The 4,732-nt window shown below is 43.1% G+C and overlaps 1 non-coding gene across 1 annotated transcript; it reads left to right on the top strand.

Moving 5' to 3' along the window:
• Positions 1–318: 318 nt before the first annotated feature.
• On the top strand, positions 319–423 carry LOC116466166 (U6 spliceosomal RNA). The gene has a single exon (XR_004247411.1). It is a non-coding gene; the product is annotated as a U6 spliceosomal RNA (small nuclear RNA).
• Positions 424–4,732: the final 4,309 nt, after the last annotated feature.

Genomic DNA, 4,732 nt, shown 5'->3' with positions numbered 1-4,732 from the left:
TGCAGTGGCGCAATCTCGGCTCACTGCAAGCTCCGCCTCCCGGGTTCACGCCATTCTCCTGCCTCAGCCTCTCCGAGTAGCTGGGACTACAGGCGCCCGCCACCACGCCCGGCTAATTTTTTTGTATTTTTAGTAGAGACGGGGTTTCACCGTGGTCTCGAACTCCTGACCTCATGATCTGCCCGCCTCGGCCTCCCAAAGTGCTGGGATTACAAGCGTGAGCCACCGCGCCCGGCCAATAAATCAATTTTTAAACTATGAAAAGATATTCAACTTCATTCATAATAAGAGAAATGAACATGAAAACAACAGTGAGCGGTGCTCGCGTCAGCAGCACATATGCTAAAATTGGAACGATACAGAGAAGATTAGTGACATTAAACATTTATGTAAAAGAAAACCCGACAGTGACCAACCATTTTTCACTCATCAGAGTAGCAAACATTTAAAAGTCTGAAATATTTATCCTGGGCAAGAGTGTGGGAAAGTTGGTGCTCTTGTGCACCATTGGTGGGAGTTATAAATTGTGGCAGCTCTCTTAGAGGGAAGTTTGCTAAGATCTCTTTTTTTTTTTTTTTTGATAAAACCTTTTTGTTTTTTGATAAAACCTTTATTTTTTTATTTTTATTTTTTTGAGATGGAGTCTTGTTGCCCAGGCTAGAGTGCAGTGGTGTGATCTTGGCTAGATGCAATCTCCGCCTCCCGGGTTCAAGAGATTCTCCTGCCTCAGCCTCCCAAGTAGCTGGGATTACAGGTGCCCACCACCATGCCCGACTAATTTTTTGTATTTTTAGTAGAGATGGGGTTTCACCATGTTGGCCAGGCTGGTCTTGAACTCCTAACCTCATTATCCACCTGCCTCAACTTCCCAAAGTGCGGGGATTACAGGTGTGAGCCACCGGGCCTGGCCGCTAAGGTATTTTATGATTCAATATACATGTACGTTTTGATTTAGCCACTCCACTTCTAGGAATTTATCGTACCATGTATTTATCAAGCATGAAAATGATTACTGCAACATTGTTTGCAATAACAAAAACTGAAACAACCAAAAGTCTATCAACACAGAATTGAGTAAAATAAATTATAAATCCTTTATAAAATTTATAAATAAGTAACACTATGCTGTTAAAAGAATTAAGGTGCAGAACAGTTTGTACAAAAAGGGAAGAAAATGAGAATAGGAATATATATGGGCCGGGCATGGTGGCTCATGCCTGTAATCTCTGCACTTTGGGAGGCCGAGGCAGGGGGATCACAAGGTCAGGAGTTCGAGACCAGCCTGGTCAACATTGTGAAACCCCGTCTCTACTAAAAATACAAAAAATTAGCTGGGCATGGTGGCAGGCGCCTGTAATCTCAGCTACTTGGGAGGCTGAGGCAAGAGAATTGCTTGAACCTGGGAGGCGGAGGTTGCAGTGAGCCGAGATCGTGAGACTGCCCTCCAGCCTGGGTGACAGACTGAGACTCCATCTCAAAAAAAAAAAAAAAAAAAGAATACATGTGTATGGCTGGGCGCAGTGGCTCACACCTGTAATCCCAGCACTTTGGGAGGCCAAGGCGGGCAGATCATGAGGTCAGGAGTTCAAGACCAGCCTGGCCAACATGGTGAAACCCTTTCTCTACTAAAAATACAAAAAAAATTAGCCGGGCGTGGTGGTGTGCACCTGTAATCCCAGCTACTCAGGAGGCTGAGGCAAGAGAATCGCCTGAACCCTGGAGGCAGAGGTTGCAGTGAGCTGAGATCACACCATTACACTCCAGCCTGGGCAACAGGGCGAGACTTCATCTCAAAAACAAAAACCAAAAACCAAAAGAATATATATGTATGTATTTGCACAAAGGATATGCAATAAACTAATGGGAACGGTTACCTGGTTGTGTGAGAACTAGACAGATGAGAGATAGAAGTGGATGTGAGATTTTTCACTGAATACCTTTTCATATTGTTTTTTGAGCCATGTGAATGTGTAACACAAAGAAAATCAAATTTAAAACATTAAGGATATGACTGAAATAAAGCTTATCCACATATAGTAAAATATAACTTGTATAAGATTAGGTGAAAAATACACGTTGCAGAATAGTACAGAGAGCATTCTTTCATTCATTTCTTTCAATTAATAGATGCTTTTGAGTTCTTAATTTGTGTTCTAGACACTTGGGATATGGAAGTAAACAAAGCAGCCAGGCTCCTGCTCTCATGGAGGTCACATTTTAGCAGTGAATAAGTAAGCAAGCACTTAAATGAACAAGGCAATCTCAAACATAGTGATGGAGAGTGACTTAGATTGGGCAATAGTTTCTTGATGGGTGTCACTACAGGCCTCTGTGAGGGAGTGACATAGGAGCTGACATCTAAGTGAGGGAACCTGGGAAAAGAAAGTGGTCCAGGACCCAGGGCGGTGGCTCACACCTGTAATCCCAGCACTTTGGAAGGCCAAGGTGGGTGTATTGCTTGAGCTCAGGAGTTCAAGACCAGTCTGGGCAACATGGTGAAACCCCATCTCTACAAAAAATACAAAATTAGCTGGGCATGGTGACATGCGCCTATATTCCCAGATACCAGGGAGGCTGAGGTGGGAGGATCCCTTGAGCTCAGGAGGCAGAGGTTGCAGTGAGTGCAGCAGGGCCACAGGTGAGACCCTGTCTCAAAAAAAAAAAAAAAAAAAAAAGAAAAAAGAAAAACAAAAAAGAAAGACTAAGTGTCCAGGAAGATAATGTAGTGAGGGCAAGGGTCTTGAGGCTGGAACAAGTTTGACAAGTTTGAAGATCTGAATGGTAGAAGATGAAGTTAGAGTGGTAGTCAGGGGACACATCATGGGTTTAAATTAAAGATTAAACATGAAAATATCTGGAAAGATACACAAAAATCTTATTAACAGTGACTATTTTGTGCGTGCGAATTGGAGATGAGAATCAGTAGGACTCTTTAATTTCCTATATTCTACTAGAGTTTGAATTTTTAAAGCATTTTAATATGCATAAAACAGAAATATGCTTCAAAGTAAAAAACATCAATACAATATTGAGCAGTAATCAGTGAAGGTAAACACTGTACCTAGCAGCTTGATAATTCCTTTGGTTCTGGTCCCCCTAGTGGTGATGATGAGGTAATGCTGGTGATTATGTCCCAGCACAAACATCCTAGAGCGAGAGCTAAAATATCTTTAACACAACTCTGAAACACTCCGTCGGGCACGGTGGCTCACGCCTGTAATCCCAGCACTCTGGAAGGCCGAGGCGGGTGGATCACCTGAGATTGGGAGTTCGAGACCAGCCTGACCAACTGACCAACATGAAGAAACCCCGTCTTTACTAAAAATACAAAATTAGCTGCGCGTGGTGGTGCATGCCTGTAGTCTCAGCTACTTGAGAGGCTGAGGCAGGAGAATCGCTTGAACCCGGGAGGTGGAGGTTGCGGTGAGCTGAGATTGCGCCACAGCACTCCAGCCTAGGCAACAAGAGCGAAACTCTATCTCAAAAAAAAAAGAACTCTGAAACACTCAACAGAAGTTTGAATTCTTGAAATTGTGTAATCCTTGCCAAATGATGGTTGGGAAAAATCATAAAATTGCTATTACAATCACAGCAGTTATCAACTGTATATCATGAAGCAGGGGCCAGCAAAGTCTTTAGTTTTTAAAATTAAAACATTAGGAAAACTCTCCACTGGGATTGTCTTGAAATGGTATGGCTTAAATGCCCAGGCCCTGGTCCCTATCTCTTCTGAGGCTTTGCTCGAGCCTATCCTGCCTTGTCTTCTCTCCACCTTGGCAAAACCGCCTTTGCCTCCCTGCTTGGTCAGCTACATAGCTTCTCCAGCAACTCACTTTGCCCCCCACACTAACTCACCCTTTAGCACTCCCTGATGAGGATAATAATAGCTGACATTTATGAAGCTGTTATTGGGTACCAGATACCATAGTAATTCATGCTATCTTGTTCAATCCTCAAACGAACCCTGCGAGGGAGGTGCTATTTTCATCCTCCCTGTACAGATGAAGAGGGGCAATCTGACGCACAGGACCATTCAGTGGGATCCCACAGCTGGTAAGTGGTAGCTGACCAAGAAGAAAGGAAAAAGCCACCCTTTCCTCCCTGCTTGCTCAGCTACCACTTACTAGCTGTGGGATCCCACTTAATGGCTCTGAATCCCTGTCTGACTGTAGACCACATGCATTTAAGCAGCAAGCTGTATTTGAATGTGCTGTTTTTATTTGGATACTGAATATATATTTTAATAAGTGTAAATCATGGGTCATCATAAATCCAAATGTCTATAGGGGCCAGAATGTGAGTCCAGAGAACTTGATATATTATATATATATATATATATATATGTATTTTATATATGTGTGTATATATATATTACATGTGCGTGTGTGTATATATATACACATATATATATATACACACACATATATATATATATATATATTTTTGAGACAGGGTTTCATTCTGCCACCCAGGCTGGAGTGCAGTGGTGAGATCATGGCTCACTGCAGCCTCGACTTCTTGGGCTCAAGTAATCCTCCCACCTCAGCCTCTTGAGTAGCTGGGACTACATGTGTGTGCAACTATGCCTGGCTAATTTTTTTTTTGAGATGGAGTCTCACTCTGTTGCTCTGCCTCGTGGGTTCATGCCATTCTCCTGCCTCAGCCTCCTGAGTAGCTGGGACTACAGGCGCCCGCCACCACGCCTGGCTAATTTTTTGTATTTTTAGTAGAG

The sequence above is a fragment of the Hylobates moloch genome, unplaced genomic scaffold, assembly GCF_009828535.3.
Source record: "Hylobates moloch isolate HMO894 unplaced genomic scaffold, HMol_V3 SCAFFOLD_3, whole genome shotgun sequence".
In the NCBI taxonomy this organism is placed as follows: domain Eukaryota; kingdom Metazoa; phylum Chordata; class Mammalia; order Primates; family Hylobatidae; genus Hylobates; species Hylobates moloch.
This window is presented reverse-complemented; position numbering and strand designations above follow the sequence as displayed.